This window comes from Ochotona princeps, chromosome 15 (assembly GCF_030435755.1).
Source record: "Ochotona princeps isolate mOchPri1 chromosome 15, mOchPri1.hap1, whole genome shotgun sequence".
Classification (NCBI taxonomy): domain Eukaryota; kingdom Metazoa; phylum Chordata; class Mammalia; order Lagomorpha; family Ochotonidae; genus Ochotona; species Ochotona princeps.
Window position 1 is genome coordinate 58,335,693 of NC_080846.1, and position 14,132 is coordinate 58,349,824.

The 14,132-nt window shown below is 42.6% G+C and overlaps 1 long non-coding RNA gene across 1 annotated transcript in view; it reads left to right on the forward strand.

The window, feature by feature from the left end:
* The first annotated feature begins 817 nt into the window (after positions 1 to 817).
* LOC131482082 (uncharacterized) overlaps positions 818 to 14,132 on the forward strand; it is a 30,813-nt gene continuing 17,498 nt past the window's right edge. Inside the window, exons 1-2 of the long non-coding RNA XR_009246756.1 lie at positions 818 to 935; positions 11,124 to 11,181. This is a non-coding gene — a long non-coding RNA (uncharacterized LOC131482082). The remainder of the gene's footprint in view (positions 936 to 11,123; positions 11,182 to 14,132) is intronic.

Genomic DNA, 14,132 nt, shown 5'->3' on the forward strand with positions numbered 1-14,132 from the left:
ATTCTTCAGTTACTCATTTTTTAATTTAAATTTACTTATTTTCATTGCAAGGTAAGATATAGAGTGGAAGAGAGACAGAAAGATGTTCTGTCCTTTGATTCACTCCCCAAATGATCATATCAGCGGGAGTTGAGCTGATCCAACGGCAGGATCCAGGAAATTCCTCCATATCCCAAGGCTTTGGGCTGCGCTCAACTGTTTTCCCATGGCACAAGCAAGGAGCAAGATGGGCAGGCAGCAGCGCTGTTGGGATTAAAACTGGAAGCTATATGAGATACTGGTGCATTCAAGGCAAGGACTTTAGCCAGTAGGGTACCTCGCTGGGCCCAGATCTGCATTTTAAAAAGTCAAATGAACTGGGCCCAGCGGCATGGCCTAGCGGCTAAAGTCCTCACCTGGAACAACCCGGGATCCCATATGGGCACCGGTTCTAATCCCGGCAGCTCCACTTCCCATCCAGCTCCCTGCTTGTGGCCTGGGAAAGCAGTCGAGGATGGCCCAATCAATTGGGACCCTGCACCCATGTGGGAGACCCGGAAGAGGTTCTTGGTTCCCGGTTCCCGGCTTCGGATTGGCTCAGCACCGGCTATTGCGGTTCACTTGGGGAGTGAATCATTGGATGGAAGATCTTCCTCTCTGTGTGTCCTCCTCTCTGTATATCCGACTTTGTGATAAAATAAATAAATCTTAAAAAAAAAAAAGTCAAATGAACTAATGGGTAAAAAAGCCATTGTACAGAAGAAAAGTCTCAGAATCTATTGAACATTTAATGAGGTTCACTTGCAGATTCCTAGGATCTGTTTCTGGATTTCCAGACTTGAACCTGAAGCAGAGAGGGAAGGAGTGGCCAGGAGGTGGACTGATGTGAGAGGCGACAGCGGCCCCTGCTGTTGGAAGGCTCAAGCTGCAAGAGAGGAGGCCCCTTCCAGCCTGAGGTGAAGCCCCGCCCCTCACTCCCCAGAATCCTAGCTGACTGCCTTCCTCTGCTTTGTGATTGTGATTGGCTGAGAATTATGACATCATGCGTAGTCATGGAGGCGGTCCAATCAGGCACGCACGCCAAGGAAGCCCTGTGGCAGCGGGCAGGAGGTTGTTGTGGGCGCTGCCATAGCCACGTTGCTGGTTGTGCTGGTGGAGAGGCGCAGGTGGCTGAGCCAGTGCTGCCCTGTGAGCTCCCTCCCCGCAGGAGCCTCTGCAGGACCCCCGACTCATCAGAAGCTGGGAAGGGTGAGTGTGTGAGAGCATCTCCTGAGGCCCCGGGGCGGGCGGGCGGGGGCCAGGAGGGGGCTCTTGGGGTCCTCACTCTGCAGCACTGACCTTGAACACTAGGCCTCCCAGTTGAACCCATTGTGCAGTGAGGAGGAGGAGGGGGAGTGCTCAGAATCAGCTCCACCTTCATGTTGGGCATAATTTCCATTTTTGTTTAAAGGTCTTCAGTTGAAAAAGAGCATCTCGAGCCCCCAGCTCAGTCCTCAGTGAAGCTCCTCCTAAGGGTCTGGGGCAGTTTTCTTGTTGCTGACACCAGAGCAGCACAGACTCCAGCAGTTAGAACCAACAGCCTTGTTTTCCTGCGAGTTTTGCTGCAAGGTTGAGGGGCAGCATGTGGTGCTGGCGTTGTGCTTGGCAGAGGCCTGGGTTGGCACAGCGACTTTGCAGACAAGCTTTTTGAAAAAATCCTTTGTCAGTTTAAGTCCGGTCTCTACTCTTCCATCCTCAAAGGTGACTAAATCCTAGTACTGTCTGATAATTGATGTTTGTGATTTCCTAAACTAATATTTTTTAAGTTATATCGTATGGTAAATAGATCTTAGATATGTCTTTTCTTTTCCTTCCTTCTTTCTTTCTTTCTTTCTTTCTTTCTTTCTTTCTTTCTTTCTTTCTTTCTTTCTTTCATCTTATTTGGTTTTGTTCAAGTGAGAGTTCAAGTAAGAAAAAGGGCCAGGCGCCTTGACATACAGGCTAAAGTCCTTACTTTGAGCGCCCTGGCAAGCCATTTGGGCGCTGCTTCTAATTGCGGCAGTTCCTCTTCCCATCCAGCTCCTTGCTAATGGCCTGGGAAAGTAGTCATGGTCACCCCAAGGCCTTGGGACCCTGCACTCCCATGGGAGACCCAGAAGAACCCCTGGCTCCTAACTTCGGATTGACACAGTGCCGGTAGTTGCAGCCACTTATGGAGTAAATCAGCGAACAGCAGATATTTCTGTCTCTCCTGCTCTCTCTGTATATATCTGTCTTTGCAATAAAAAATAAGTGAATCTTAAAAAAAAAAAAGACACAGAGATCTTCTACCCACTGGCTCACTGCACAGGTGGCTAAAATAACCAGTGCTGCACCAAGCTGAGTCCAGGGGCCTGCAGCTTCCTCCAGGGCTTGCATGTGGGTGATCAGGGCCCAGGCACTTGGATGATCTTCCACTGCTTTTCCCAGGAGATGAACAGAGAGCTGGGCTGGAAGTGGAACAGGTGATTCCATATGGGATGCTGGTGTTGCAGTTGGCAGCTTTACATGTTATACCCCAATGCTGGCCTTTGCTTTAGTTTTTGGTGTGATGACAGTACTTGTCTTGCTTTTCATTTCTCACGTGCTAATTCATTGCAGTTTTTTTAAAAAAAATACTTTTGGAATGGTTCAGATTATCCTAATTTTTTGAAATTTTGTGATAGTTTCATCTTTTTTTTTCCAATTGTGAACCATTCCATATTGCACCTTTATTGCAAAAGTCAACATGCTTCTTAGAAATTCAGATTGTAATCCATAAAACAAACATTACATATATGAATTTAAATGTATAAACAGTTAGAAATTCAACAATATCTCCTATTATACTATTACACAAATTCACAATTTCATAAAAACTATAATTCAGGCAAACTATACATCAAGAGGAACCTCTATTCCTTTCACATGAGTTTTTTTCTTTTTCTTTTGAAATAATGGTCTTTCACCTGGGAGCTCTTCACCTTAACAGAAATATTTCCCATTTGACTACCTTAGCTGGCATTGCAGTTGTTTTGCCTGTAGGGCAATATTATGTTACAGACGGGATAAATCCTGATGGTGTATGAGGTATGGGCAGGGTAGAAGGATTACAGTTTAACATTTCCTCCATGTACACTGATTTTCCGTTTCTCTAGAATTTGGTTTCACTTTATTGTCTTCATGTAGTGTTAATTGAGATCTGTAATCACATTGCTGAGTAGCAGTTCCCACGGAATGAGTATTTATACTGTTGTATAAACTTGTACTCATTACTGTCAGTCGGTGTGTACTTTCCTTTGCCTTTCTATGAGATTTTCCTTTAAAGAATGAGCTGCTCTATTTAGAATCACTGGGAACAAGCGTGTGGTCCTCAAAATTATGTGTGAAAAGCTGCACCAAACATCCATGCCAATTTTTAAAAAAAGATTTATTTACTTTTATTACAAAGTCAGATATACAGAGAGTAGGAGAGACAGAGAGGAAGATCTTGCATCCGATGATTCACTCCCCAAGTGTGCACAATGGCCAGTGCTGTGCCGATCCGAAGCCGGGAACCAGGAACTTCCTCTAGGTCTCACACGCAGGTGCAGGGTCTCATGCCTCTTGGCCGTCCTTGCCTGCTTTCCCGGGCCACAAGCAGGGAGCTGGATGTGAAGTGGAGTTGCCGGGATTAGAACTGGTGCCCATTTGGGATCCCAGGACATTCAAGGTGAGGACTCTAGCCACTAGGCCATGCCGCCGGCCCTCATGCCAATTTTCACTTTGCAATTCTTTTTCTCTTAATATTTTAAAAGGTAATTCTTATTTGTATATTTCATTTATAAAAGTCATGGAGAGAGAGAGAGAGTGATGGACCATCTGCTTCTTAATTCTTTAAATTCTTGCAAGGTTGTGATAAGGTCAAGCCAAAAAACAGGAGCCAGGAACTAAATCTGTGTCCATTTCAGCAGGTGCAAAAACTTGTATAGTTGAGTAATTTCTTGGTTGCATCCAGAGAGTAAGTTTGCAGCAAGAAGGAATTTGTTGTGGAGCCATAACACAAACACAGGAAGTCCAATGTAGGGTGAGCATCTCCTAAGCAGTTTCTCATCCACTCTACTAGATACCCACATCTCCTCATTTTAACTAAATATGTTAGACGGTTGCATATTCTGTCCTGTATTAGGATATCAAGGATATATTTTCTAGGTTTTTCCTTGAGTAGTTTCTCTAGAGACTGTAAATTGTATTTGCAGATAATCTCAAAACAATTGTAAATAACGCTGTCTCAATTCTTTAGAAATTCAGGTATACTTCCAGTTTCTTGAGAAGTTCAGAAATAGTCCCCACTGTTTTCATTTATCCTATAGGCTGTGTGTAATTTTTGTCATTCATTTTACTTACTATCAAGAGCAACAATCTTGTTCATTTTTGGTAGTGTCATTTTGAATAAAGATTTATATGTTAAAAGGAATCATAATGAGGGCCCGGCGGCGTGGCCTAGCCACTAAAGTCCTCACCTTGAATGCACCCAGATCACATATGGGCACCAGTTCTAATCCCGGCGGTTCTACTTCCCATCCAGCTCACTGCTTGTGACCTGGGAAAGCAGTTGAGGACGGCCCAGAGGCATGGGACCCTGCACCCACATGGGAGACCTGGAAGAGGTTCCTGGCTCCTGGCTTTGGTTCGGCACAGCACCAGCCATTGCGCTCACTTGGGGAGTGAATCATCGGATGCAAGATCTTCCTGTCTGTCTCTCCTCCTCTCTGTATATCTGACTTTGTAATAAAAATAAATAAATCTTAAAAAAAAAAAGGAACCAGAATAAAGTAAATGTTTATACCATCATTTGGTGTCAAAACACTTTTCTTTCAATGACTCAACATCCAAAGTCACGTACATTTTGATCAATTTCTGTATTATTTGTTGAAAAGAATGTGAGAGGCATCAGTTGTAATGGGATGTTCACTTTCTGGTGTGGTTCCCTTCTCAGGTGTTGGAAGATAGAATAAAATGTCCCAGTTCCATGGACACCTGCACCCTGTGGAGGATCTGAATAGAATTGAGGCTCCTGGTTTTGGCCTGGACCTTGCTGCCTCTTGTGGCCACACCGGGAATAATCAAGTGGAGGGAAGATCTCAGTCTGTGGCTCTTGCTGTGTCATTTTCACATTTAAGCAAATAAATGAATTGTTTTTGAGTCGTTAAAAAGGAGGGGGTAAGGAACATCCCAAGGCCTATGGAAATCATCATAAAATGAAATAACAAAAGGCAAAAAAAAAAAATAAAAGTAAGATTACATTTTCTTGGGAAAAGAGAGAATCCAGCATGATAGCCTAGTTGCTACCGTCCTAATCTTGCACGTGTCAGGATCCCGTAAGGGCACAAGTTCTTGTCCCTGCTTCTCTAATTACTATCCAGCTCTCTGTTTGTGACCTGGGATAACAGTAGAGGATAGCCCAAAGTCTGGAGATCCTATATCTGCAGGAGAGACCCAGAAGAAGCTCTTGGCTCCTGGCTTCAGATCAGTTCAACTCCGGCTGTTGTGGCCATGTGGGCAGTGAACCAGTGGATGGGAGGTCTTTCTCTTCTGGTCTCCTCTCTGTAAATCTGAGTTTCCAGTGAAAATGAATAAATATTTTAAATAACAAAAATTTAATGAAGAATTTAAAAAGTACTAGATTAGTTTTATTTTTTTACCTTTAAAAAATTATTTATTATTTTTATTACAAAGTCAGATATACAGAGAGGAGAGACAGAGAGGAAGATCTTGCATCTGATGATTCGTTCCCAAAGAGAGCACAACAGCTGGTGCTGAGCTGATCCAAAGCCAGGAGCCAGGAACCTCCTCCGCGTCTCCCATGCAGGGATGCAGGGTCCCAAAGCTTTGGGCCGTCCTTGCCTGCTTTCCCGGGCCACAAGCAGGGAGCTGGATGGGAAGTGGAGCTGCCGGGATTAGAACCAGTGTCCATATGCATTCAAGGTGAGGACTTTAGCTGTTAGGCCACCCCAGGCCTAAATGTATTTTATACTGTGTTGATAGAAACAGTTTAAATTTTTTAGATATTGTTACTGTGAAGGGATGATTCTGATTTTTTAAACTTTCACAGAGTTTTGATCAACACCTTACATGAATACTATCGCAAGGTACAGTGCAGTGTTTGTGTACATATACAGCCTAAGCTGAGCAAACCAGGTGCCCAGGCTTTCCTTGTATCTTTCTTTTACACTAAACAGGGTCCTCCCTTCCAGTTCCCTGCATAAGCTTATCCTATTGTGAACTGTAGTCACCACACACTGGGATGGGACACTGGATCCTGTTCCTTCTGTCTCACTTTCTTTGCTCCCTGTTCTACCTCCTTCCTTTCCCCAGGCCTCACTCTTCTCAGTCTATAATAATCACAACTATCTTTTTTCTTTCTTTTTTTTAGATTTATTTTGTTTTAAAGATTTATTTATTTTTATTGCAAAGTCAGATATATTTGAAGAGAGAGAGAGAGAATAGGAGAGACAGACAGAAATATCTTCCAAAGATTCACTACCCAAGTGACCGCAATGGCCCGTGCTGTGCTGATCCAAAGTTAGGAGTTCTGTCCTCTTCTGGGTCTCCCACACAGGTCCAGGGCCCCAAGGCTTTGGGCCATCCTTGACTGCTTTTCCAGGACACAAGCAGGGAGATAAATGAGAACCAGGGCTGCCAGGATCAGAACCAGTGCCCATATGGTGTTTTGGCACCTATAAGGCTAGGACTTTAGCTACTAGTCTACCATGCAGGGCTCTAATTTTTCTTAATCTAGATAAAGCTTTATTAATATTGTGTTTAAAAAATTGTTCCAATTTTAGTATATGTGCTGCCGAAGCAAACACAAAAAAATCAATATTTTCATTGTCTTCAGTGTTGCTTAATATAGTTTTTTCATTCATTCACTAATGTTTGTTTCTAATTTCCTTTTACGACTCCTAGATGGGTTTTTATTTTTCTAAGACTTTGAGATCAGTATTAAGTTGCTTATTTGACTTTTTGTTGCTGCTGTTGCTATTTTAAGTGTTAGGCATCTAAAGTCATATCCTTTGGTTTCTATATTGCTCTGATGGTAGGTTCTTTCTCATTGGCAGGAAGAAGTGGAGAATAAGAGTGTGCTGGAGTTGCCATCAAAATATACTATCAGACGTCTGTCTTGAATCAGAGTAATTCATTTCTTGTGTTTCTAATGGTTGAAAGTTTAAGAGCAAGGTGGTTATTAATTTGGGTTCTGCTGAGGTCTCTCCCTGGCTGACTCACAGCCTCCAATTTCCTGTACTTTCACGTGGTGTTTCTTCTGTCCATTGGCATCATTTTCTACGGGAACCTAAGACATTTTGAAACAGTCACAGTAACCATGGTTTCTGGTAATTACCATCATTAAAAAAGACATATTTAAAGTAAATTCAAGATTTGATCAAGGCAGGGAGACTTAGTGATATTTGACCCTCCAACTGGTACCTCCCTCCTGCATCATGACCAGGTCAATTGCAACTGAGAACTCAGACCTCCACCACCTGCTGACTGCCAGCAGATGACATCTCTGCTTTTTCTATCTTCAGTTGCCTGTTGCCAGAACCATGTTCAGGCTGAGTGGTGCTGAGAGGTATGGGCCCAGGGCCTGCATGGGTGATCTGGCTGTTTATTGATCCTGAGGACACCTAGTTCCCATCTTCACCATATGCAGTGTCCACTGTGGGTGAATCTCTATAGAAGCAGCACATTTGCAGTGACATTCGACTGGAAGTATTAAAGGTATTAGGGAGAAGTCCAGAGAGGACTGGGCTTCTTTGGTTTTCTTCTTCTTCTTTTAAAATATATATTCTGTTAAAATGTATTTTTATTTGAAAGGCCGCATTGCAGAGAAAGTAGCAGAGACAGAGAGGGATCTTCTATCTGGTGGTTCCCTCCCTAACTGTCCTCACTAGCTGAAGGTGGCTGGTGCTAGTTAAGAGCCTGGAGTTGATCCTAGCCCTCCAACATAAGCACAGGTGCTCAAGGACTTGGAACATTCTTACTTCTCTCCTAGCCATTAGCAGGGAGCTGGATTGTAAGCGGAGCAGCCCAAATTGTCATACGAGATGACAGCACTGATGGTGGATGCTTAACCACAGGATGCTGGTGCCATCTTGTTGTGTTTTTGTTTTAGAGGCCAGGACAGAGAGCATGGAAAGAGAGTACTCTCAGAAGCTGGTTTCCTACCTAGATTCTTGTCCCATATTAGATTACGTTAAAACTGGGAGCTAATGAAGCGTGTATGGCAGCACAGTAAGTTTATCAAGTGATATGGCTACCCATGTTGTGTTTTAAGATTTCTAGCTCAGGATTTGGCTACTTCTAAGTAGCAACTTCCTGGATAGACAGCAAAACTGTGCCACCAAACTGGGTTTCTAACTATCCCTGTGGAAATATGGATACTATTTCTCATTTCTAGCTTTGACTTGACTCATCTGTATACCCGACTTTCCAAATAATAATAATAATAATAATAATAATAATAATAATAATAATAAAATATGTAGCAAAATAGTTCCTTTATAATTTTGGCTTGACTCAGCTTGGCTCTTGTAAGTGTGGGCAGCATGAACCACCAGATGCAAGCTCTCTTTGCATTTCAAATAAATAAATAAATGAATAAATAATTGTTAGTAGTTACAAGCTATGTGTTAAATCTAAGTATTCAATATAACTGAAATGTCTACTTGAACTTCATCAATGATGCCCTGGGGTTGCCTTGTTGAGGCAGGTATAATGGAATCAGGCATGGTGCTTGCATTCAAACCAGGCACTCTGGGTTGTGGTTCCAAGCAGAATGTTTACCACTATGATCAACTCCAATATGTTTTATAAGGTAAAAATAGCTAAAAATTGATGGAGGTGATGGTCATAATTGAAAAATAATGAGCTTAATTTGTAAATTTGCTGGTGAGTTCTTACGTATTTTTTAACACCTAAAGGATGCAATAAATCATTTCAAAACTTCCAAGTTTATTTTACTATGTATTTTACTCTGATCCACATTAAATGTGATTTTCCTCCATAGGATATTTTGCATTTGAATATAAATGTAACCATAAGTGATGGTCACACATCAGTGACATGAATTACTGTGATTGTTTAGGTCCAGGGTTTTTTGGGGAAAGGGAACATTAATGTGCTTGTCTTTTGAAGAACAGGTTTTAAAATAAATTATTTAATTAAAAAAAAAAGTACAATCAGGGCTCTGGGTGCTGGCCTAGAGGCTAAAATCCTCAGGTTGAACACGCCAGGATCCCATATGTATTTCTACTAATCCTGGATGGGCAGCCCCACTTCCCATCCAGCTCCGTGCTTGTGGCCTGGAAAGTTGTCATGGTCGGTCCAAGGCCTTGTGACCCTGCACTCATGTGGGAGACCTGGAAGAATTCCCTGGCTCCTGGATTCACATCATTGTATACTGGCCGTTGCAGTCACTTGGGGAGTGAATCATCAGGCAGGAGATATTAAAAAGAATATGGTCAGACACCTAAGGTACATAAGAACATTTTTGGTAGGAATGGGTCAAGAAGACTAACCTTTGGTGCTTGCGTTGTGGAGTAGTGTATTAGATCACTGCTGGTCATACGGCATAGAATATTGCAGTAAGGGAAATCCCAGAGCCCATAGAATTGTATCATAAAATTAAATATAAAATAAAGGGAGAAAAAAAAGAAGTAGAATGCCCAAATATGTATAAAAATGTCAGTTGTAGAAGTGTCTTTGTGAAGTTCTCTGAATTGAATTTGAAATGTAATTCTTTATTACTTAGCAAGATATATCCACAAATCAATTTAAATATGTTGTTCTAGATGCAGTATGTTTCTTTGTAATCATTTTTATAAATACTATGTGTATTTGAAAGGCAAATTGCAGAGAGAATGGGTTGATTCATTCCCAAGATGTCAGGGCCCTGCCATGCTTAGTCCAGCAACAGGAATGCATCTAGGTTTCCCACAGGGTTCTTGGAACCCACCTACCGTGTTCCAGGCACAGTAGCAGGATACTGCATTGGAAGTGTTACAGAGCCAGTAGGCATAAATAAGGCATGTTGGTATCAGATATGATCTATCCCAAACAGCAGCCCAGCTTCCTGCATCATGACATTCACTCATTCGAATCTAATGGTTTTCTCTTGCTGTTGCCATAATGTAACTATTTAATCAGGTAAAATAAAAAGATTTTTCAAACTATGTTGCTGTCCTTTATGGATGTCCTATGGGCTGAGGCAATTGAAATGGCAAAGTCAAGTGTTGTTGAGGGTTCAGGAACTGGGGAGTGTCATTGAAGACTTAGGAACTTTCATTTGGAACAGTTACTAGAAAACTTTATAGATTAAATGTTATATTCAATTTTCATATATAGTTATACACAAAATTACTTTGAATATAGAAACATTGAAGTACTTAATACCATGCATTTACTTTCCTGAAACAAACATTTTAGTGACAATATGGTTTTTCAATGGTATTTTTTAATGTGAACAATACTTGTTGAAAAAATAAGTTAGTGCTTTGCAATAACATTATGATTTTTTTAATCTGTTAAAAATTTTCATTGGAAAGTCAGATTTACAGTATCAGGGACAGAAAGATCTTCCATCTACTGCCTCACTCCCCAAGTCACCACAGTGGCCGGAGCAGAGCCAAAGCAGAAGCCAGGAATCCAGCTTCTTGTGAGTCTCCCATGCAGTGCAGGCTCACAAGGTATTGTTCTGTCCTTGACTGCTTTCACAGGCCACAAGCAGGGTGCTTGATGGGAAATATAGCAGCCAGGATATAAAGCAGCATCCATATGGGATCCCTGTATGTGCAAGGTGAGGAATTTAGTCACTGGGCTACAGTGCCGGTCCCAGTAATATTATTTTTAAATAAAAAGTAATTCTTTGCATTGACCTAATGATTACTTGACTTTAATCACTGTCAATTATTGAAATTATTGATACTATTTTCAGGATGCCTCCTTGTCACTTGTAAGGCACTATGCTTGCCCAGGGAAGCATATTTTATTTTCCAGCCACTGTGTCTGCCTCCAAGTTGATGTTGCTTAGCACAGAAGGAACCACTGAAGAGGCTAGGAACAATCAAGACCAATGCATAGCTCCCTGTCTCCACCTTCTCTTGCAGGTGTAGCCTTGCAGCCTGCTACATGCTTTCCAGGCTGGAGAACATCAGCACACCTTCAGTAAGTTGTTTGTTTACTTCTCAGCTTGCTTTACATTGTATTTGAGGAGTATGATGATAGTTTTTAAGCTAAAATAAAAGAAAAATGAAAGAAAGAAGGTAAAACATTGATAACTACAGAATGGAACTGTCAAAGCTGATTGAAACTTCCTCTCCAGGTTTTCTGTATGTGTACATATGTGTATATGAGTATATATATATATTCAGAGAGAGAGAGAGACATGTATTTATTTTTTAAAAAGATTCATTTATTTTTATTGCAAAGTCAGATATACAGAGAGTAAGCGAGACGGAGAGGAAGATCTTCCATCCAATGATTTACTCCCTAAGTGACTGAAACAGCCCGTGCTTGCCAAAATGAAGCCAGGAGCCCAAATACTCTTCTGGGTCTCCCACATGGGTGCAGGGTCCCAAGGCTTTGGACCATCCTCAACTGCTTTCCTAGGCCACAAGCAGTGAACTGGATGGCAAGTGGAGCTGACAGGATCAGAACTGGTGCCCATATGGAATCCTGACATGTTCAAGGTGAGGACATAAGCCACTAGATGACTGCAATTTGCCCTGTCTGAGATATATTCACAGTAAGTTGGCAGCAGTATTAAAATGAATAAAACAGTGTAAGGGTGTGTCAGTGTGGTGGGATGAATGCATGTAATTACAATGCACCCGTTTCTAGTCCTGGCTACTCCACCCTTTGAATCCAGCCTCCTACTGATGCATCTGAGAAGCATCTGGTGGTGGTATAAGTCCTTGCATATGTCCCACCCACAGGTGAGATACAAGAGGGAGACCTGGAGTCAGTCTGACACAGACACCGCAAGGAAATGCATTCAGGAAAAAAAAAACGCACAAAACATCTGTTTTTCTGTCATTCTTCCTGTCAAGCAATTAGTGACATTGTAAAAACAGTGTAAGTACCTTTCCATCTAGGTTCAAGGTTAGTTTTCCAGCAGTGGCATTTACATTATACAAAATGCCAAATAACATCATTGTATGTCAGGTATGGGATGAGTAGAAGGTTCATTGGAAAAAGCAACCTGACTTTTGATTACCAGATTTATTTAAGCCATCCTTGTGGCATGTTTTCAGATAACATGTTACACTGCTGCGTGCAATACCAGCATTCCATATAAAGACTAGTTAAGTCCTGATGTTCACTTTCTGATCTACTTCCCTGCTCATGTGCTTGGGAGAGAGCAGAAATGGCCCAGTTCTTTGGACACCTGCACCCCTGTGGAGGCTCAGAATGGAGTTCAGCCTGCTCTGTTTTGGCCTGGACCTTGCTGCCTCTTGTGGCCACATGGGGAGGAATCAAGTGGAGCGAAGATCTTTCTGCCTGGGTGGCTTTGACTGTTGCTTTGTAATTCTCACTTTCAAATAAGTAAATTGCTTTTCTTTTTTTAAGGAATTTTTAAAAAAAAAAACACTATATACTCTGTCAATCGGGGACTGTTTAATTTCTTCTTATTTAATTATTTTTATTTTTGGTGATTGTTACATAGTTGTTTAGGGTGGTTGGTCAAGGCTACAGGAAGTTAAGTGAGATAACCATTTCCACAATCTCTTTTTTTTCCTGCCTGTTTCTGGGGGAAAGGAGGAGATCAAGGGAGAAGCCACACCCAGCCTCCCAACCATCCCATGATCCCTGATGTGGGGCATGCCCTGAGGGTCGTGCTCATGAGGTTTTGATAGTTCAACAGCTCTGAATTACTGCCGATCTCACCATTCCAAGCACAAAGAAATCTGTGCAGAATCTACTGGTTGATATAGTCCATCTTAGAGTCTCCGTTTGCCCACGTGTTCACCTCCAGCACTGTCTGAGGTAGTTGATCAGATTGTTCTGTTCTTTGTGCTCTGCTTTGGTACTTAGTGTGCTCTGCGTGCCCCAATGTATTGCCATATCCTCCATGTGTACTTGAACATGCTGTTCACTGTTGCATCAAAGCCACTGAGGAGGCCTGGCTCTGACAAATACCCTCCATTGTCAGTCCATGGAACCTGCAGTTCTCTCCATGGTTGGAGTTCTGAATCCAGTGATTCAGTTGGGGTGATCCCCAAAGAAACTTGATCTGATGTGATCCCACACCTGATTCTTGTGTGTGCATGCCAACAGAGGGTACAGCACATTCCATTAACCAAATCAGTTTATGCACATGTTGGTGGTTGATATTGCTGGATCAGATCTGTCTCCAGCCCTTTCTTCTATACATACCAATGAGTGTTACAGTCTATCAGAGAGGTGCTCACTGTTTCCCTCATGGGCTCTCTCCCATTCCTGGATCTTGCACTCTCCAGGAGTTTCTGCAGTGTAGCTTGGAAGAATTTGCCTCAACCCCTCTGCTGGAGCCATCATCTGCTAGGTGATGCTGTGGCAAAGCCCATCCAACCCAACCCTCACCCACTCTAACTTATGCTGTACCAGTAGGTGCAGTCTGCCCACCTCGGATTTTCCCTCTTCCATTAAACATGCAGGCCAACAGATGTTATAGCCCTCGTCTGCCCAAATAACAGCTCTCACATTCACCATTGGGAGTAGTGGCTCAGTGGGGGAGCTCCCTGCAGCCCCCTCCTGGGTTCTCCTGCTTTCCCATGGGTCTCACTTGTAATGGTTATGTGCTGTGGCCCAGTCTGGCATAGCATAGATCAGCTTGGCATTTCACATTGAGTGCTACAGCATGGCCCGGACCAGCTTGCCCCCAGTTCAAGCTCTCATAGGTGGGAGCTACAGCCTAGGTAATCCAACCAACTGTCAGTCCCATCCCTAATGTGAATCATGTGGTGTTGCAGCCCAATTTGGCCTAATCCACATACCTTTTTGGCTCTCAGATTTGCCAGTGGGTGATATGAACTGGCTTAGCCTGGTTTGCTCCAGACATGAGCCAAAAGTATGCCCTTGGGTACCATAACCTGGCCTGGTCTAGGCTGTTCCCTGTCATGGTTTTTGCTCTCACC